The sequence below is a fragment of the Copadichromis virginalis genome, linkage group LG5 (genome assembly GCF_057382275.1).
Source record: "Copadichromis virginalis isolate Kocher_CV1m ecotype Utaka linkage group LG5, C_Virginalis_male_GT1.1, whole genome shotgun sequence".
NCBI lineage: Eukaryota > Metazoa > Chordata > Actinopteri > Cichliformes > Cichlidae > Copadichromis > Copadichromis virginalis.
In genome coordinates this window covers 31,384,537-31,406,896 of record NC_140622.1, presented here as the reverse complement: position 1 = coordinate 31,406,896, position 22,360 = coordinate 31,384,537, and the positions used below count along the sequence as shown (strand labels likewise).

Here is a 22,360-nt window from a genome sequence, read left to right as displayed (position 1 = left end):
TGTGAAACACTACAAGATTTAGATGACTCATCTTGAACTTGGGGGCATATACTGTAAATGTATAACATGTAATTTGATTTTGGGCCAGCAGCTCAAGGCTCTGCTTACCGTATAAAAATGCATAATCGCTCATGTATCACAGCTTACCAGAGTGATATTACAGGAGTGGGGATATCTTGGCAAAAAGAGAAATTTGGGAGGACGACAACAGTCCTCTACAGCCCAGTAGCTTTTCTGCACCTCTTCTGCACCTCTTTCTACACCGCATTCACCGTTGAGCAACGCAGTCATACCCGAGACTTTAATCAAATCCTTCTCATAATTAGAGCATGTTTTTGGGTTCGTTTGGATGAAAATCACCTTACAGAAGACAAAGGAGCTTCTGTAAGCTTTGAAAAGTGATGCATTTGAATTTTGAAGTAGAGAATTAAATAAAGCACCATGTTCTTTCTTAGCTTTGTGTCAGCAGTTTATAGTTTGACCTGTTCCAACACCCTGTGGTCAAAGGCCTGCCCGTGAAGAAATGGCTTTCCCCTGTCTCATGTGAGACGTTGACATAAATACTGATTTTTACATCTCAGGAAACGAGTTGCAAGCTCACTATGTGTTAGGATCTGAACTAACTCAATGAGACACCACAGTCAGAAAATACCTCAAACTATGTTACTTGGTGTCTGTCATTGGAGTCTGATGGAGTGTAACAGAATCACGTATTTGTAACAAAAAAGCGAGTAAGGTGGGGAAAATATCAAAATATACTCCATATAGTGTAGTCAAATGAATGTCACTTCTTTAATAGGTGGATAAAATCCACAACAGTTCATGGCTTTAGTTGAGTACCCAGTAGTGCCTTTTTCTAGTTGGGGTTGTGGCCTGTAGCCTTGTGCGTCAGGTAAATGATTCTCAAACTTTGCTTCAAAGAAACTCTGAGTGAAACCTGTTTACTCAGTGACAAATAAAATTTGAATTTGAAGTGTTTGATTATTTCAAACATCAGAAAGAGATATGTGAAACTGTTTTACGTATTAACTATAAAATTACATTTCATGCGTTAGACAAAGATTATTCTGTTGTTTTGGGAAGCTTTTCCAGATACCTAGATAAGTAAAAATAAAGATGATACTGGTCTTCCTCAGCCCCATCCAAACCCTTCGAGTGCTTCCATTTGATGTGGCGTCTCATACAGTTTTGTTCCAAGGCTTCAACTCACACCGCAAACATTTCAGAAGCTGAGTGTTTAGCCTGCACAGTTTCTTTCATTTTGGAAACCAAATTCAGTCCTTTATCCCCAAACAGATTTTCTTCGAGACAAGTTTTGAAACGTGCTCTGGTACATCTGGTGGAGTTACAGGCATTGTCTTGAGTGGGGGTTATATTCTCTTTTGGCTCTCTTAATGTCTTCCCAAGATGAAGAGCCAGGCCTGATGAAAGTCACAGAACCCATTCACTAACCTGTTGGGAAGTCTTTCCAGAAAATATAGAGGCTGCCACAGCAAAAGAATTATGGCTGAACAAGCTTGTTGATGCAAACACAATGCAGATTGGAAATGTTGACAAATTTACCAAAGCCAACAGAAAATTATTTATACAAAGAAACTCCAGGTTCTCCACTCTGAAATGAGAAATGAAATCATGCATTTATTCATATCCTCCTTCTATTCCCTCTCTGACCTGTCTGCTCTTTGAAGGGGAACTCCTTTGAAGTGCGTCAGCATCTGTGCAGTGAAGACCCTCCAATTAGCTCAGACAGCTAACAAGCTCCACAGGGTGGCTCCATACAGATGACAGTACCTGCAGCTGGGGTCACAGACAGCTGACCCTCTCTGGGCTGCATGCTAACAGCTGTAGGCCTGAACCAAAAGTCCTCTCAGGCTTTGATCAAACACCGCTTGACTGAACCGGCGGGATGGTGATGGTGAGGTCTACAGAGAGCAGTTCTTACAGAAAATCCTGGTTTTATTTTCCTTTCTCTCGTCTTTGTTTTTCCATTTAGTGCTTAAAGAGGAAATGAAATCACTGAATGAGGATTAGGTTGAAACTGCTTTTGTCTGGTAGCTAAAGTAGCCGGGCATCTTACCACAGCACCGCCAGTAATGAGAAAGGTACTATCCCATCAGGCACAGGCACAGGCACAGGCACACACACACACACACACACACACACACACACACACACACACACACACACACACACACACACACACACACACTTTTATTCTATGAATATTAATGTCATCTGAAGCCCGCGTGATGGCTGAATGTGTTTGCTGCCTGAGTGCTCTGTTTCAGAGGCCGATCATCATCTGTGATCCATCTCTTAAACATCATTTTTAAGCATGAGTTTTTGTTATGGGTTCGGTCCTAAATAGGTAATGGGTATATAAGGCCATTATAAGGCCTTAGAAAGGGTGAATTTACAAAGAGCTACTTATATGCATGTTACTGACACATTATATTTGTTTATAATAGCATTGCAAAGCCATTTATTGATTGTATTAATCTATATGTACATTTCTTATTAGAGAGAGCTAAAAAACTGTGAAAACAATAAAGTTGGAGCAGTGGTCACTTCATAGCAAGCTACAACCGGTTCACATTCACCAGTTGGGATGTTTGGATGCTCTCCCTGTGCCTGTGTGGGTTCTCTCCAGACTCCACAGACACACATAATGGGCTAACTGGTATTTCTAAATTGGCTGCAAGTGTGATTGCAAGGTTGAATGATTATCTGTCTCTCCATGTTAGCCTTGTGATAGACAGTAAAAGACCTAGATGCCGCTTGTCAAGAACTATTCAACAAAACAAAACAAAAACAAACAAACAAAAAACACTTAACAGCCCACACGTTTTTACCTCCTGCACAGCTCGCCACAACGTCACAGAGGTATGTTTAAAAACCAAAATACTAACAAATTACATCAAATCAAAGTGTTTAAATACCCATCTCTCTCCTCACGTCACGCCACACAGCTGTTCTGACTCTGACAATCACAGGACAAAGTACTGATAGTACTCTGTTAAACCAATTCATTTTCACATTTGAATGTTTTTTTTAAAACAAGCTAAAATATAATCAAAATTAGGCCGATTGAAATGTATATAATCCTATTAACACATATTGTAATATATTAACAAGCTACAAAAGTGTGAAAATACAGTGTGGGTTCAATTCCAGTTTATTTCTCTGGTAATTCAGAGCAATATGTACAATATTTTGTGCCACTCGTTGATTAAATTAGGTGAGCAAAATCCCGAGACTGAGACCCCAGTGGAGCCAAAATCATCATCATTAAATCAAATCTGGATCAATGTGATTCAAAAGAATCTAAATGTAATCAAATCATGAGGTTGCCAGATTCTGACCCATAATAACCCTTCCCAGGACATTGTGTCTCGTTTAACCTTTAGTCCACAAGTAAAACCACAGAGATAACCAGTGTGATGGTGTGACTGTTTACAGTTTCTCCTTTTTGAAAGAGGTATGTTTTACAGATTCTGGGAAATGTTACACACATCCTTACATTAGGAACATGAATATTTCATGGAGTCCCTACTGGAACCACAGCATCCTTTTATGTAAGAAAGCATTAAAAACCTTAAGAGCAACGCATCATTTAGATTTGGAAGCAGATATGTTAAAGTTACCACAAACATCGAACAAAAGTGCGAGAGCGGAATGTGGAGAATTCCCAGATAAATGTGGAGTTGTGTGGTCCGTGACTGATGAGATTCCACAAGAAGAGGAAAAAGGGTGCATAAAAAAACTTTAAATAACAATTAGAAAGAGAAAATAAAGTGGAAATCAGTCTGTGCTGTGATTCACACTTGGACTGTGAATACGCTATAACTGCTTAATCAGAACATCTGTGATTTGGGCCAAGTTAAACCAATATAATAAAAATATACAGAAAGGAAATGAGTCTTGAACCAGAGCTTTTTTTTGGCAGCCAGAGGGACAGAATTAAATTAAAAACAAATAAACAAACTGCTGATGAATCTCCATCTCTTAAATGCTAATTGTATTGTTTTGAGGGCAAAATCTCACAGGCCAAATGTTCCACACTTTCCACTACAAAGAATTACATATATTCTCAAAGACTGAGAGTTTGGGGACCATTTTTGAAAGATTTGTATCCAAGAAAAAGCCAGCCGGAATAACTGATTTGTATAAGCTATGCAGTGGATATAGATTCTCTTTCTCTTTCACTGTTGATATTAATGTTCAATAAAGATGAACCCCCCCTCCCACCCCTAAAAAAAAACAAAACATGTTTCTCCTTCTTAAAGAACATCACAAAGTGCATGAGTCTATGTTGATGTGTGAGAGTGAAAGCCAAGGCATGCCAATGAGACATGGAGTGCGTCTCCAACATGTTAGATAACAGCTGTTGTCTGCAGCACGTTGATAAGCAGGTCGCACCGAGCGGGACATGGCAGCATTTTCCTCAAGAGGTAAATGAAGAAGAAGAAGCAGCTAAAAATACGACAGCGGCAGACAACAAACATCCTGACGAGAGACATCACACATGTCGAAGCGCATCATTTAACACGCTTGGATATGAGAAAACTGCCATTATCACTCCACTTAAAATTCAACTCCTCGTGTCAGTTATTTTTCCCATTACAATTAGAAAACAAGATATTAAAGATAAAACTAATATTGGTGGTCTCGTTCTCCAGTGCAACCCTTTCCTTCACAACTGTGCACTTTATCCCCTCTCTAAAAAGCTGAGCTCACTCTGGGCAGCAGTTTTGCAGATCTTTCTTTGGACAACCAAATGCAAATTTAATTGAACCCCAATACATCTTTCTTTTATTTGTGTTTTTAGGATTTTCTAAAGCAACGATTACCAAAAACCTCTGAAATCAGATGCGCTCTCCGTATTGGGAAAAAAAACAACCTTATCTAGGGCTTATTTTGTCTCCATGTCTTTATGGCCCTTGCTTTGTGGACTGGTGCACAGTCACATTGGAACACGAAGGGGCCATCCTCAAACATCCTTCAAAGTTAGGAGCATGAAACTATCCAAAATGCCTTGGTATGCTGAAGTATTAAGAGCTCCATTCACTGGAACTTAGTAAAAGGATGCAGTGAAGACCCTCCAATTAGCTCAGACAGATGCAGTGGTCTAAAGCACCACTGCAACCAAAGCTTTGGATTGTGCTTGGTGATGTAAGGCTTGGATACAGCTGCTTGGCCATGAAAACCCATTCCACGAAGCTCTCTACCGACTGTTCTTGATCTAATCTGAAGGCAACATGAAGTTTGGAGGTCTGTAGAGATCTACAGAAAGTTGCTGACCTCTGTGCACTATGCTCGTCAGCATCCGCTGACCCTGCTCTGCGGTTTTATATTGCCTACCATTTTGTAGCTGAGTTTCTATCATTCCTAATAACTTCCACTTTGTTATAATACCACTAACAGTTGAATTTGGAATATTTCACAACTGGACTCGTCACGTATTTGGAATCCTATCACTGTATCACGCTGGAATTCCTGAGAACAACCCGTTCTTTCACAAATATTTGTAGAAGCGGTCTGCATGCCTAGGTGCTTGATTTTTATACACCTGTGGACATGGAAGTGACTGGAAGACCTGAATTCAATTACATGGATAGGTGAGTGAATCCCTTTGGCAATACAGTGTATGTCTTTCCCTGTTATATTCATTAAAATATGCCTATGCTTCAGTAGATGAAACATTTGTTAAAAAACAAACAAACAAAACCTTAGTGGATCTTGAAATATTTCTTTCTTCTTTTAACAGCTGGGTCTACTCTGAATGTAATTCAGTTTCTTTGCATCTTTCTGAAAAATAAAATTCAGCCAACAGAAAATGCAAATGTTTAAAAATGGAGAAATCTTTGTCAGCAGAAAAGTTGAAGCAGGTTGAATGCATACGAGAACATGCAGCACCTGAATGAATAAACACATGAATAAATGAATATGTCAGTGAAAGCCTGTCTGACTCACTGGGCTGCTTCACATGTATACATGAAGTACTAGCCTCTAATGTGCAAGTCATTCACAAACAGCTGTGTGAAGCACCTAATCTCGATGGTTTCAAACTACAGAGATCAGTTCTGTGTCAGTCTCAACACATACACACTCTTTTAAAACATATCGAGAGGCCAAAAGCCTACAAACCCACCGCAATTAGAACACTCCGCGACGACAGCAGCTTCCTGTTCTGGATAAACAGCTACAGCTACAAGTCACTGTATATCTGTTGCTTATCAAGAGGGAAATGTTAGCACCGCAATCACTTTCTTTCCTTCCTACTTTGTTTCACAAACTTCCATCAGTCTCATTTTCAGGCCATCACTCGCATAGCTGACTGCATATTAACACAGAAACACAGCAAAACCCCATAAGAGCCTGCACTCAGCTCTTAGTCATCATCACCACTGAATGCGGCTAATAGCCAGCTGAGTAGACCTCTTAAGGCAGCCGAGCCAACACACATGATGATGTCTCTTCTTCACTAAAATTCATTGACACCAGTGTTACAGCTTCTCAATGCTGCCAGTTATTCTCCGTTTCTATTTGGGCTGGGAGATCTTCTCTGTAGTCCAACAGACATTTATTAACTCCAGTGTCATTGCTAATAAGTGAGATAATCACTGGATGAGTTTAACACTGCGCGGTTAAGATTTTAACACCTGCCAGGTCATTGGTGATTGGTCTTGGGTTAAGGTTAGTTTTTATTTTCCCCACATGGAAAATGGTCAAATTCTCAGAAACAGAAAGATGTTGCCTTTCAAGTGAAGTGTCATGTTTTCATTTTGACATCACAGTTTTCCTTTTAAAAATGTTTTCCATTTGGGTATTCCAAAAGTCAAAAGTACATCATGACTAACCTTTACCCTTAACACACACACGCACACACAAACACACAATACAACACTGCGGAGAGTGTAAGAGTGTTTACAAGATCTTTTGAGTGTTTACTTCCTACTTCAAGTATGTTGACAAAGACTACATACCATAATCATTGGATACCACAGCTAATGTTTTTATGCTTCTCACTTTTGAATCTTTAACTTAAGGCATTGAATTTTCTAAATGGCCACAATTTTTCAGTTTAGGGAAACATACTCTTTTTTTTTTTTTTTTTATGTGCACGTTTTTGAACAATGGGGAATTTAAATGCCCAACTTGGCCTCAGTTTAGACAAAAAACAAACAAACAAACATGTAAACAAGAATTTAAAAAACACCAGACACGATGGAGCTATTGTGGAAAAATATAAGCACCAGTGTCTGAAAATAATGTAAAAATATTACTCCTAAGCTCAGGATTTCTATGCAGCCAACGATGATGAGACTCTAATATCATTCAAAAAGTGCAAATCTAATTGATGCTTAAAAAATGACTTGTTATCATCAATTTTCAAATGGCTAACAAAACACTTCTTTGTAACAACCATTACAAAAGAGTATGCATGCCCATCCTGACACGTGTGTCGAATTCTCAACCATTTCCCTGAAATATCAACTTATGTGCTCCACCCAGATTCAGTTAAACAGCTAAAAAGATACCAGGCCATCATATTTGTTTGGCTCTTTTTGACTCCCTCACAGTCTCCTTTCAACCATCTCAGGCTCAAATTAAACTTTTTGTTGCTAATGCACAACCAAGTCCTGCAGTGGTACTTCTGAGTAAAAAAAAAAAAAACAAACTCATAAAATATGTATGTGGGGTAATCAGGTTGTTAGTTTTTAACTGTTGCAAATCTGCAACGCCTGCCTCGAGAGGGTTAATGTGTCCCACCTGTTTGTCCTTCGCTGGTTTCCTCCACAGCGGATTCTTTTCACCAGCAAACACAAAGCCCTGTGAAAAAGAATGAAAAGAGGCCACTAAGTTTTAAACACAAGTTAAAGTTTTTCCTTACTCTATGATGAGAAATGAGTATATTCGCTCCAGATACACATACATTCATTTCAAAGTGTGAAGAGTTGCGAGCATTAACTTGCACATAACCATGTCGGTTACATGCCAGCATGCTAACATGAAACTAGCGTGGCTGATTAGATTTATTATCAATCTAATTATAATGATGACATTCAATTAATACGCTGACAAGAAGATGAGTTGGAAAAAAAATCCCCTTGAATCCCCTCTAACGATCATCTGACCTTTAGATCATCCTCCATCGACACAACCCTAGTTTATCAGTCTTCCAGTGTCCACTGTCTCTTTTAAAATAGGGGCCAGTTTCAATTTCTCATAACATGCACGACTGAAGAGCCAGCAGACCAGACAACAGTTGAGACTCACACCAGTCTTATCAAAGCATCTTGTGCAGGGGTTTTTGCATCACAATAATGCAAATGCAGCTTCCTTTATAAGAAAAAGAGGATATTAAAATTAATGGTAACACTTTCTTGCAGGGAAACTGAGCAGCACTGCAGATTTTTACAACTTGGGTCAGTAACCTTTTACATCATAGGAACTTTTTCATATCTCCAGGATGTCACAGTACTGTTCCTATTGGCAATGCAAACCCAAATAGAAAAAAACCCCACACATCCCGAGGATGTAGTTATTCCCCAGTGACTATGGAGTTCAAAAGCACCTTGCAAGCGACAAATTTCAATTAGAAGACACAGAAAAGAGTTGCATTTAAGCATAAATATTGATTTAAATACCACATCAGAGTACCGACAACAACACAGTCTCCTCTCTATTCAATTGTGTAACTTCCATTTGTGTAATCAATATCTTCCACTTATCCAAAGTTGATTTGTGGTGGCAGCATGCTGGGGAGGATGTTCCAGTCATCCTTCTCCCCTACAACTTCTTCCAGTTCCTTATGAGATCCTGAGGTATTCCCAGGCCAAACCACCTTGACTGGCTCCTTGCAACACGGAGGAGCAGCAGCCCTATTCCAACGTCTCTCTCTAAGGCCAGCCCAGCTACCTTCTAGGAGAAGCTCATTTCAATCGCTTGTAATCAGTCTTATTCTTTAGTTCATTTCCAAGATCTCATGACCATACTGTAGGTCACAGTTGCAACACAGACAGTCTGTTAAATCAAAAGTTTATAAAACTTTACCTATTTTATCTAATGGGGGAATGATCTTAATAATGCAGATGAGTTAAGAGTGTGTAAAAACATGTCTCTCCAAAGCAAAGTGTCTCAAATTGAAGAGCATAACAAGTATAATTTCCACAGGCAGCATGTATAAATCCCAAACGCAGAAAACGTATACACAACACTGATGCATTAAGGCCTTTAGTTTCAGACTGCGCTTTCCAGTGTGGTTGTGGGCATATAGAGCTGCTGTGGGCTGGGAAATAAAAAAATCAATCACTCAGTCAATAAAAACAATACATTTTTCTTTCCGTTTATTCCTCGTGGAACTTACTGTTAAACTATTTTTGTCCAGCAAAATGTCTGATGTTAACTTTGAGGCTGGAGTCAATGTGGACTAAACGGGCACTTCAGTCGAACCCTGCTGACATCAGGCGTCTGATGGGAATATAAAGCCCATAGATGTGAAACCAACCCTTTGTTTTAAGAGATTTCAGCCCCCTCACAGGGATGTTTGCCTCCACTTAGATTGTTTTTTTTTTAGTGGTATTCATGGAACAGTTTTGTTAGCAGCCAGCTTGTTTACTTCTGGACTGGACCTAACAGTGATGTTATCAGCTGTGGGGAAAATTTGGAAACAACAAGTCAGAGGAAAACTTGTTGTTTGGCAACTCAGTACTCGAGTTCATGTTTAAAAACAGCTTAACAGCTTCATCCCCAAATCAAAATGACCTACTTTCTTCTCTGTAATTCACACCAAAGCAAAAAAAGTTCCCTCCTGTCTAATGGTTCTCTGCAGGTTGCTCAGGTTGTTTTTGTTGTGCCTTATCCCACTGTCAGACATACTCCAATTTGGCGACGGTAGTATGCTAGAGAGCCTCCCGGAACTGGAGCTGGAGGGGCCACTTTCGCCACAACCTGGAGTAGGTGGAGAGCTGGGACCACTACACTGAGCTCAGAGCAAAACAAGGACTTTAGTCGCCAGCTACAGCACAAGATGACAGAGCTGGAGTCCATCCACGGGGTGAGAAACATGTTCGAGAGGCAGCTGAGGGGCACAGTTTAGTGTCTTAAAGCATTTATGGTATTCTGTCACGAGTCTCTCTTCACGAGTAAATGGAGGCGTTGTTCTTCACAGCATTGCATTTGGTGGGTGTAGTCTGATAGAAAGAAATGAGTTCCTATATGAACTGTGAACATGTTTTTTTTCCCCTTTCTGCAAATAAAGCGCCATCTGATCCCAGTATATTATAGAGAAAGGCAGACATCTCTACAGCCGATATCTCCAAAAACTGGGCAACAGTTTTGCAATATTTCAACACAATAAAAGCAAAAAGCAAATTCTGGGGTCCAAGCATTTAATTAGGGCTGTGCAATATGACCAGAATCTCATATCCCGATATAAAACATCTATCGTCCCGATAACGATATAAATCACAAAAAAATTTATATTTTCTGTAAATTCTGTGAATCTCGGGTAGGTGAAGTGTTTCCAGCTGGGCGTCGTGTAGCTGGAGTCGAGTGTTTTAACCGATGCATGAAACTACACATTTTTAGACATAGGTTGTAACAGCCGCCGTTTTCTTTGTGAGTATTTATTACACGGCGTGCTGCGGGGAAAAGCCTGTTCTAACGTTTGAGTCTAAGGTTTATTTTTTAGCACCTGACGGCTCTTTTTTGCTTCTCATCCGTCAATACTCTGCATACTTTTTCACGTGATTCCGTTTATTTTGAAAAGTCTCCACATGATCTTGAGCTTTATTGTGAAAGGTTTATGTGGAAAATAAACAAGAGGACATGTGATGGTTTTACCGTCGTTGTTGCTAACGACAGCGCATAAAAACAGGCGCTTGTCCGTCCGTAGTGTGGTTATATTAAATATAAGAGAAAGAGAGAACTTTAAGAAATTAATATACTGTAGCCACTACAGTGACCATCAAAACCATGAAAAAAAAATATTGCCGTAAAGTTTATTTTGCGACACCACGAAACAAACGATAGCGTAAAATGAAACGATAGACGTTTTTATATCGTCATCCGATATATATCGTTATATCGAACAGCCCTACATTTAATCATACTTTTCCCCCCTATTCTATAACAAACCCATCAGCCTCTTTCAGCCCTCATCAGTGAAGCAGCACATTACTCAGCCTCAGATGACTGTTGGTGGAGCATCTTGTGACTGAGAGCAGAGCGGAAAAAAAAAAAATCCTCACAGTCTGCTGTTTGTTGGGCTGAAAACCAGCTGGACAATGTGACACCAAACATTCCTGGGTTTTGTGAAAAATAACTGTTCAGGCTGACAGAGTGGAGAGTGTCTGAACACAGAAAACACAAGCTGCCATTCATACCAGTGGATGGGAGGAGTGTATCTAACAGTCCAATCGGTGAGCAGCTGAATGTGTGACAGGGTCAAATTCACAAGAGGAATGTGACCAAGGAAACATGTTTCTGTCTCGAGTGTTCAGGACAAGTATCCACGGCAGTGTTGGCAACATTTTTTCCTCAGAGGGCCAGACTGAGTTAGATAGAGTAAGCAGAAGGAAACAAAGTGCTTAAAATCCACTAGAAAATTCCTGAAAAAATTATGAATGTGCCAGTGTCCCTATTTCTGTGTAAAATAGGTTTGCAGAGATTGCAGCAAATATTGTAAGGAAAATGTAGACAGCTGGAAACTAGAAACAGATTTTAATTGTTTATGTTAATATCCTGATAAAAGTTATTTTTGAGTTTCCCAAAAGCTAAAAGATCCATGGATCTGAATTTTAGGCAGAAGAAGGAGAATAATAATAATAAGAAGAAGATAATGACAAAAATCTGACAAATAATAAATAGTCAGCCTTAATGCTATTGCACTGACGCACTCAATTAACTTTGACAGTCTTGATAGATTGCTTTAAACTGTAAAAGCCAAAGAATGTTGACTTTTCTCTGTCAGGCTGTTATGAAATCCGCTTAAATGCCTAATGCATGTATTAATATGCATGTTTGCATCAATGAATGAATAAAGAATGAATACATGATCATAGTCGTGGATATGACTCAGGGTGCATACCTGAACCAAACGGCCATCATAGTACAGACCTGCATCACTGAATCAAGAAAATCAGCTAACACCATTTCCCATGCACATACATTACTGATCAGGGCCACTCAGACATATTTGTTCCTTCATCCGAGACAACAAGGACTCTATTGAATGATGTCCTCACGCTTGTATTGAAAGTACACTGACTGCTCCCATTTCGCATTCCCCCCCAAAGTTCCATTTAGTACTGCAAACTGTGCATTGGACCTCAGCACTATCCTGACACTCTTGTGCCTGGATTGCTTAATCTAAACAGGATTCAAGTTCATCTAATCACAAGTACTGGTCTTACAGTTATGGGTGTGGTTTGGTACTGAGTGAACCTGTTACCCTGTGTAGAGCTTAGGCCTCTAAATTAACTTTCATTATTAAAAAACTAATTTAGCAATAATCTTTGGACAAACAAGTAAAAAAAACATGAAACAATTCAATAAAAACAAAAAACAAACAAATACTAAGTGTGGCAAAAACTACACACAAATTGTGTTCCCCTTGTCATTTTGACTTTATGACTACTTTATGACTTTATATGGTGGCTCCTATCAAATGAATGTGGACTGAGTGTACAGAAATTTATGAATTTGCAGAAAGGGGAAAAAAAAAGTTGGAGAACCAGTTCAAAGACACTCAAAACCAAAATACCTATTAAGTAAGTTAATGACACACACGCACTGATATCAGTGCAGGTAAAAAATAAATAAATAAAAAAAAATCACCAGAGATCATCATTTAAATCATGAATGAAAAATGCATTATTCTGCTGCCGTTTTTGAATCTGCTTTCACTAAAACTTGCCTGCTTCACAAAGGCGTTGCCATCTGTACAACACTCAGTGTCAGAATTATCACAGGCCTCCAAGTGTGTTTAATTCACTAGTCTCAGGATAGTGTTCTTTTGCCTGGCAACTAACCAGTTATTCAGCTAATCATATGCGCACCACCTTCAGTGGAACTCCCATCAGTATGTGTACTTCAAATAACTCCGTATCAGCTGCCAGCTACTTCAAGTTCATCTGTTATTGCCACGTAAACATTTCCAAAGCCAAACGCACTTGAATGCAAAGATAATTAAATTTATTTCACTACCAACACACACACAGACCAGGAAACTTGTATGTGATTAGTATCATGTTCACGGACACTTCAGCCTCTAGACGTGAGGAGCTACAGATGAAACCACCAACTCTGCAGTTAATTTACAACCAGTTCTACGGACTCATCCACTTTTTTCCCCCATAGTGTTGAAAAGGCTAAATTTCTCCATTTTGAAGATTCTGTGTGTGAAAGCAGAATCCAAGAATATGACACAGAGTCACATGAAAGCATGCACAGAATGTTCTGTGTGGACAATGTTCTGTGCCTCTCCTGTTTTTGTTTTTTTTTTCCTGGTGAACTTTGAAATGAAAAGCCACTTCGGTTTTATTGAGCACATGATCTTACACAGCTGAGCCCAAAGGCCTCGCTCAGTGGACTCAGAGTCAAACTGTGGAAAACACAAAAACGCACCGGCAGGTCACTGGACCAGACCTCCAGAGCAGTTTCTGGTCCTCAGAGTCAGAAAGTCACCGAGTTGTTAACAACAGCCGGAGATGAAGAAACAGAAATGGAACAGCTGAGAATAAATTCAGCCTTTGAATTTATTTACTTATTTATTCTGCTTTCCCAAACAGCAGAGGAGCGAGTGGGTCCCTGTTCCTCTCTGATGTGTTTTATGTTTTAACAGATTTCATCTTGTCCCAGTTTGGAGCATCTTGGCTGTGATGGCAGTGTGTGCGTTCAGATCGGAGCCCTGCGTGTCTGTGCCTGCACGCTGTGATGAATGCCTGCGTGCTGATTGTGAGAGCTACGCCCAGCTCTCCAAAACAAACATTGCATTCCACCGATCCTCTGCACCAGTCACAGACCGGGAACAGGAATGAGGCCTGAGTGGGATTCCCACCTGGTAGGCAGAGGAGATGTGTACGTAGCAGAGTTCCCTGCTGGCAGAGCTCCCGGTCAGCCAACAACACATTGACAGGAGGATAGAAAACAAACCACAGCGGGGACTCTTTGCAGCGTCTGCAGTCTGAACATGAACTGAACTGACTACTGGCAGGGATTCCCCCACAGAACAGTGCAGTCCACCCACATCCTAAAACAGCTCATGTAAAAACAGACCATGGCCACACCGCCTAAACTATAGTGACCCCCATCTCATCCCACACATCGGATATGCTGTGCTGAGGTTATACATTCACTAAATTTAAGGTATAAAAGAAGGCTCTGTTTATTTAAGGCAGGGTTGGACACCTCTTGTATAAAACACTAATCTTTTTGCCACACTTGGCTGGATTAGCTGGGATGCACTGCAGGGACATAGTCTTTGGGTAATTGGGCTGCAAACGTTGTTCAAATATCCTTGAAAGGTCTTTTACCCATGGATCACTGCAAACAATTGCAAAGTAGTGATAAGAAGTGGAAAATGATATCAAAATCAAAGTTCAAAAAATAAACATAAAACATTTCCAGCACAGTTTAGCTTTATCCTTGCCACATTAGCGGGCCATTTCCGGTAGAAATGTGAACATAATGAGTAACAAATATTAAAAAATATTGCAGCAGCACATAAATATGAGCTGGACTCCAAATGGTCACTTGAAGGTTAAAAACATAAACAGTGCGCACAATATTGATCTAAATTTACCATATATGATGTGAAATGCGTTCATTTGATGTCAATCAATTTAAATGTTGCCACAAACATACCTTAATGCAGCGGTCCCCAACCTTTTTTGCGCCACGGACCGGTTTATGCCCGACAATATTTTCACAAACCGGCCTTTAAGGTGTCGCGGATAAATGCAGCAAAATAAAACTAGTACCGGTACCGAAAAAAAGAAGATTTATTCATAACACACGTGAAAAGACCCAGGAAAACCGAGTTAATGATAAAAACGATAACAAAATAACGCTAAAAACCGATAAAAACCCTGAAAACCATACATTTCACACCCGAGCCTCAACTCTCGCGGCCCGGTACCAAACGATTCACAGACCGGTACCGGTCCGTGGCCCGGGGCTGCCTTAATGCATCCCTAACAATGCCTTCATTAAAACAAATAATAAAATGGAGGTTGCTGGCCCATTAAACAATGGTACTGACACCAGCAGTGTTCAAAGTACCCTTTAACTGTAAAACTCGCTCTGCAATAAGATGACTCATATGTTAAAATTCTGTAAAATTATCCAGTGGTTAATGAGGTGTTTTTTTCCAAGGGGAACAAACCACATAATTAACAAAATATGGCAACATATATCATGCTAATGGCCAAAAACCTTATTGTTCTTCTCTGTGAGTCTTTAAAATGATGCAGCCGATGCTCCAACTGCATTCATGTGAGAACAAATCTGATAAGGAACTATGTAGGTTACACTGATATTTCCACCAAATCTTTTACAGTACTCAGCCTCCAGTGGAGCTTCAAAGGATTAGATGACAGAGAAAGACAGAAGTCTGGTGGTGGGGGGAAAAAGAAAGAAATATACTCCACCTCTGCTCATTTTATGGAGAAAAATAAAATGGTTCAAGCACCAACACCAACACTGTTTTGAATTTTAAAAAAAGTTTCTGAGGTCAAAAAGCAACATGTCAAATAAAGGGAGGAAACAGACACACAGAAACAGCACCTGTTGGGAGTGCAAGTAGAGGGAAGTGAAATTTTGACTGTTGCCAACACAACATGAGGAAACCACCGAGCCTTCACTTCCTGTTGGCTCTCCATGTGCCCTCCATCTGCTCACTTCCTCCTCTGACTGGTGCCTTTTTTTCGGACCGTCTCTGAGAACAGAATCTTCCTATACATCTGAAATTTTAAGAAGCTCATCTGAAGTCATGAAGTACCAGATTGAAAAAAAATAAAATAAATGACAATAATAATTAAGAGAGAAGGAGATGGAGGAAGAGTCTGATGCCTACCTCAAACTATGTTGTATGACTGACTTCCACACACTTTGTCACAAATGCATGATGATGTTTTACTACAGAAAAGTTGCGTATAAAAATATTTTTCAGTGTTAAACATTATGTGTGTGTTTGGGTGTCACTTAAAAAACCAGGCCCACACCCACATCACCTTCACCTCAAACCTGGTCGTCACGCACACTTTGTTTCAGCCACCTGAGTGGAAAAATCCTGTGGGTTTTCTACAGACTTATACAGAGGTTCAGCATTTTCCAAGTCAAGCAGAATGTGGACTGTTGTGTGAGACATTGTTATATCCCTTGCATCTCTTTAGCCTTTTATTGAAACAGAGATTTTCTCCCTCTCTCTCTACGTGCTGCAGCTGAACAGCATTCTGGTCAGTAGTGGAAGTGCACATCTAGCCCCCGACAAAGCGCTTCTTGCCATTTGGGCTCTCTGTTGTATGGTTGCTAGGATTAGTCGTGTTTAGTTTCACTAGAAATCTGTCCTTTGAAACAGACTTGTGGCAAACCTGTAAAACCTCAGTATGCTTTCTTTTGTGTTTGAATAAATCTGGCTGCAAGCTTGGTGGGAGTTTTCTGACAGTATTTAAACACTTTCTCTCCTCTTTTGTGGCTAGCCAGGGAGCCTAGGTTTTATAGTTTTGCTTTGTTTTGTTTTTGTTTTTGTTTTTTTTAAACCTACAGCTCGGTGTTTCTCTTCTTTCTAGAAAAAGTGGATAGGTGTGGGTGGGGGTCTGTTTGTTGGTTTGGCCTTGAAGACCCAGAAGGCTATTTTCTTGCTTTCCTTTTCCTAACCAATGCAATATAACCTACAGAACTGTACTTCAAACAAATGAGCATCAGGAAAGCGTTTACTGGGGTTAAAGGTCAGGGGAGCCAACAGCTTATTCCCCATAGATTTCTATAAAACAGTAAGTCTTTTAGAAACCAGAGGAGTCGCCCAATGCTGTCAATTTAAAAAAAAAAATAAAAATCAGATTTCACTGGCTTTACTTTTCCCAAAGTAAAGCCACATCCCCCTTTTATACCATCTATGGTATGCACAAAAGCACTATTGTTCTGCATATTTTTAAGGCAATGACTCTGCGTCACCATCCTTAACAGAAGCCTGTTCAAATTCCTCCTATTTCCAGCCATTTCTGCCCATCCTGATGATTTCCCTTTGGGAATAAGAGCAAATACAAATTTCAGGAAAAACACAACTAAACAGATTAAAATATTTACCTCTGAGTCATTTCACTTGGAGTTCTTTTTAGCTGGTTCAAACCTCTCTGGTCTTGGACAGACACTTTCTCCTGTGGCTTCGGTCTTTTTATTCCCTCGTCTTTATCAGTTGGTAACATGTAGCAGAGGGCTGCCAAGTAGGCTGCCCCTCTTGAATATATGCACACCCAAACACAAGAGTGGGCTGCACACTCTTCACAGACACCAACCTGAATTACACAGCCGCTCAGCCAAGGAGCTGAGTCAGATTACCGCAGTCTGTTTAATATACAACATCTAAAGGTGAGCGTTATGGAGCTTTCGGGAAGGGAGTGGCTCTTGTACCTGCCTCTATTGGAACCGGTGTAAACAGGACTGTAGCCACTCCAGCTGGAGAGTCGGCCTTTCTTATCACTCTGCCAGAGTCGATGATGGTTTAACCTTTTTTAAATAGTGAGCACACAGGAAGAGGATGCACGAGCAGCTTTTACAGCTGTCTGAGTTCTCTGAATTAGGAGCAATAGGACTGAAGAAGGTCATTTACAGCAAATAAGCTCCATTTTAATCTCTATTTTAGATCTATAAAATCTCTGTGATATCCAGAAAACGTATATGAAAGTGTATTTATATTTGCAACTAGGGTTAGGTGACTATTGTGCTTGTCTTTTTGTTAGCAAAGTTACATTAGTCAACAGTCATGAAAGGCACAGATTCATTATAGTCATTCATGTTTAGATTCATTAATATAGTGCTGCCTTCTGTTGTTTGTTTGTTTTTTTAGGGTTATTCGGTTTTCCTTTATTTTTTACCATTGTGAGACAGGTTCAAAACTATATATCACCTCAGGATATTGGAAGAATTGTCTTGATTTTCAAGAAAAATATCCAAAACTAGTCTTGATCCAAATATCCTTCTGGATCTTGATTCCTTCTGTTAAGGGAATTTTCATTCTTAACGGAGGTCTCAGATTGCTCTTATCATCAATTAATTTGCTGATTATTTTTGCAACAAGTGTTTCGTCTACAAAAGATTACAAAACTGAGAACTGGCAACCAGAATTCTCTAGAGCACAAAGCAGCGCCAGCAAAATTTCATTTTCTGTCTGAACAACAGTCCAAAATCTGAAATATTCAAGTTGCTCTAAGGTAGACATGGAAAAGCAGCAAATTCTCACATTTTAAAACAGAAACATTTTTGCCGTTTCTGATTGAAAATTTAAAAAAAAGAAGAAAAAAAAAAAGAGCATAATTCAAATAGTTCAAATAGTTGGTGTATAATTTTCTACTAAATGAACTAACTGTTGTGAATATAACTTATCCTCATAGCAACAGCATAGTTATCCAGCATCACCTGACATCAACTGTAACAACCCACAGAGCAAAAAAAATAAAACACACTCACACTTATCCATCTATGCTAATACAGTCACACAGACTCACACAGCTTGGCTCACTGCAGCTCATCACATTCACAACAAGCTTCAACACCTCTCTGCAACAATGGCTTCATCAGGATTAACACACACACACACACACACACACACACACACACACACACACACACCTGAGTGTGTCTTAGCGGCAGCTTCACCTTTGTGAGGTGAGAAATGTTAAACTGAGAGCACCAAGACAGATAAATGTGCATTAGATTTGCTAAGATTTCTTTTTAAAATTGTATATATCCTGTGAGACACACAAACATTTAGTACACACGTGTACAGTACGTCAATGTCAAACAGCTACAATGTGGGCCAGCATTATCGTAGCTACATATGCCAAACGGCAGCCTGATCTGAACCACTGAGTCATTGTCCACATATCTGATTTTTTTTTTTCAGTGCTTCCAACAGGTCTCTTTTTGTGCTAATCGATAAGCGTTTCCATGGATGGGAAAACAAATAGCCAATCACAGCCTTTGTGGGTGGAAGGACAACATTTTCATGTCCCAGAGCCAGAAAAAATACGAGTATGTGCTGCTTTCTGAATTTCAGCTTACAAAACATGATAAAAAGCAAACTCAAACCATGAGCACTGTCAGAATAATGAATAAATAACGAACAATGAAAAGGAATTGGAATTCAAATGGATCACCGGTGCGGCAAACAGCAGAGAAAGGTAAAAGCTGGTGGCAGACAATTAAAATTATTTATTACCCAGATTGAATCTAATCATTGTCGCCACATAATGTAGATTGGAAATAATTAGACTGACTGCCTACAAATATTTTTGCCATAAACCCACAGTACAATCCCCAGTCTTTCAGGAGTAAGGGACAGACTGAATGAGTCAGCAAAAGAAATCCTTATTTATACTGCAACTTCTTCTTCGATGTTGCTTCTAAACCACGTCTCATTCTGCTGTATGTTGCTGTGATTACAGCTGTTTTGTGTGCACTAGGACTTGGAAACCAGGACAAAGCTCGATGTTGGTGGGAATCTTTGCTGCTTATAATACAGAAAATGCAGTGCCTTTTGTAACTTTTAATTAGGCTGATAATCAACAGTTTACCTCCAAAGACACAAAGTCCTTTATTTTTATCTTGAATTTAATTTGTCACCTCAGATTGTGCACAGATGGAGCTGTTATTTAATTCTAAAAAAAAAAAAAATCTACTGCATGGAGCATGTCAAGAAAAAAAAATTGAGATGCAGCTAAATTTCTAGTTTTGCTTCTTTCTTACTTTTTTCTTAAAAAAGAAAAAAAAACTCAACTTGTTAATTAGTCACTATGATCATCCCCAACTCAAATTGAAAACGTTCCCTCACTCACGTCTGCAGCAAAGCAAATTATTAATGGTTAACAAACAGATTATTGACAGTCTAAGTGTTAGTTTAACTTTGAGTTTTTGTGCATTATGCACAGTGAGGGATGATGTAGGAAAAATAAAATCCAGGTCACTGGAGGAGCGATCATGGCCTCGATTAGTAGTCTTCTACTCACATACTGTCCATGAAAACCTCTAACTATCCAGGCTGCCGGAAGTTCATCACATAAAAGAGCTTAGTGAAATATATCCTGCATTTGTTAGCAGCTAACAGCTCTGACTCCAGACTTTAAATGAACCTTTTATCACCAATCATTATGTTTTTATTACTAAAGCATTAGAAAATAAAAGCATGCACAGCAGGTAGCGGCATCTTAATTTTAGCTGCTGTGACCCTCGCTGAGGTTGTTGATTAACATGACAAACATCAAAAGCAGCAGCTTCAACAAGCAGCAGATAATTAATGTTGATTCCATAACAGCTAAAATTACAGTTTTGGTTGTTGTCCAGTGAAAACGGTCTCTACAGCCAAACAGAAACATGACTCTGACACTGAGCGCTGTTTCGTATCAGATAAATATCAGGAGAACCACCCAGTTTAACTTCTAAGGGTATAATATAAATTTCTTATCAGCTTCACAGTGTGAATCAGGACCTCCATTATTTGAATCTGATTCATATTTAATCAACACTTCATATCATCTCATGCTCATCTAATTTTCTGGTTCAGGCTACAGGCTGCCGATGTTTATTATGGCACTAATATAAACTGTAACGCACAAACAAAGGTGATTACTGATCCGAATTCAATATTTGACTCATAACTTTAGTTACTTTAAAGTGATGAAAGCTGAGCATAATTACATTGGATGAGCAGATTTGATAAAATAGCAATGCTCATCACATCTCAGGAACTCTGCCAACTACTGAGACTGACTCTTTGGTTGAGCTCATTTCAAGAGTGTTGACAAAAATGCTGTTTCTGAATTTTCCTCCTGCTGCTCAAACCTTCCTGTCTATCATAAATGCACAAACACCCACATCTCCACCCACTAAACACCTGCCAAGCAGCACACACACTCACACATCCACACGCAGGCGTTATGTAAGTGTGTGTCAGGAGGACACTCTCAGACGGTCCAGTTACAATCATCAATCCTGCTGACGCCTCCATGTCATCTGTGTGGATATTTCTATAAAGCAGGTGGACAGTGAACCCACTGCAGTGAGGTGGAGGCAGACTCCCATCCAATACTAGACTCACACATGGCCAAAATATGGTCTGTGGACCAGATGCCGGCCCCCTGACATCCTGAAGGGAGAATTTAACACGTCCCCAAAATAAAAAAAAATGTAAAAAGTTTTAGCTTGGGGCAGGGAGCATGCAAAAGCAGGTACACCCAAGCCTTCAAAACACATTAATAAATACAATACTTTGTGATAATAAATAACAGGTATCAGCTGTCTTTTTGCAACGTTTCATCTGGCAGGCAAACTCTAATACCTTGAACTCCAGTTTGCAGCTGTAATTCCTGCCCTCGGTGACCTCTGTATAGCCAACCAGTTCTCTGCATGCTGCAGGTTCAGGTAAGAATGACCCTTGTTAGTTGGTCACAATCGATATCCAAGAAAAAACAAGGACTGCAGTCCAAGATATTGGGAGCTAGAGTCTGTTGAACCATGGGATGAGAGTCTTGGTACCACCACAGCTGTGACCTGATAACTCTACGGGTAAACACAAGATGGGAGCTAGCTAGCTAGTGAATGAACATTCAATATAACAGAAGGGATTGTCCAATAGTAAACTGATCATGGATGTTAAAAAAAAAAAATTAAATGAAAAATATATTTGGCTGACTAGTAATATAGCATGTGGAAGACATTGTATCTCCCCGCCCCCAAAAAAAGAGTTATTAAATAGTAAACATACGCTAAGCTCAGTGATGCCTGTGGTGGTACTGCAACGTATTGAAAATCTGAGTTACCTACAAAATTTAAAACAGAGGCTAAAAAATTAATTTTAATTAAATCATAATTATGAATAAAATTATCCTTAAACACATTAAGCATCGATATGAATTGTAGACACTGAAAAAGGTTTCTTACTGAAAATTCTTGATTTTTTTTTACCAGGTGTAAAATCCCCACGTTTTTGTTATGTCTGCAAAAACGTGGGGATTTTAACATATTTCAGGACTGTATGTGTTCATGTGTCTGTTTAGTCATTTAATGTGTGGCGCTTCATTTATTATATCCAATTCAGTCTGGCCCTCAGAAGAAAAATGCTGCATGCTTTTGCTCTCTC

The 22,360-nt window shown here is 39.5% G+C and overlaps 1 protein-coding gene across 3 annotated transcripts in view; it reads right to left on the bottom strand.

Moving 5' to 3' along the window:
• LOC146710070 (plasma membrane calcium-transporting ATPase 1-like) overlaps nt 1-22,360 on the bottom strand; it is a 128,110-nt gene that overhangs the window by 92,205 nt on the left and 13,545 nt on the right. For all 3 annotated transcript variants that reach the window (XM_085457322.1, XM_085457323.1, XM_085457321.1), the window contains exon 2: nt 7,774-7,833. The gene's annotated coding sequence lies outside the window, so the exon portion shown is untranslated. The remainder of the gene's footprint in view (nt 1-7,773; nt 7,834-22,360) is intronic.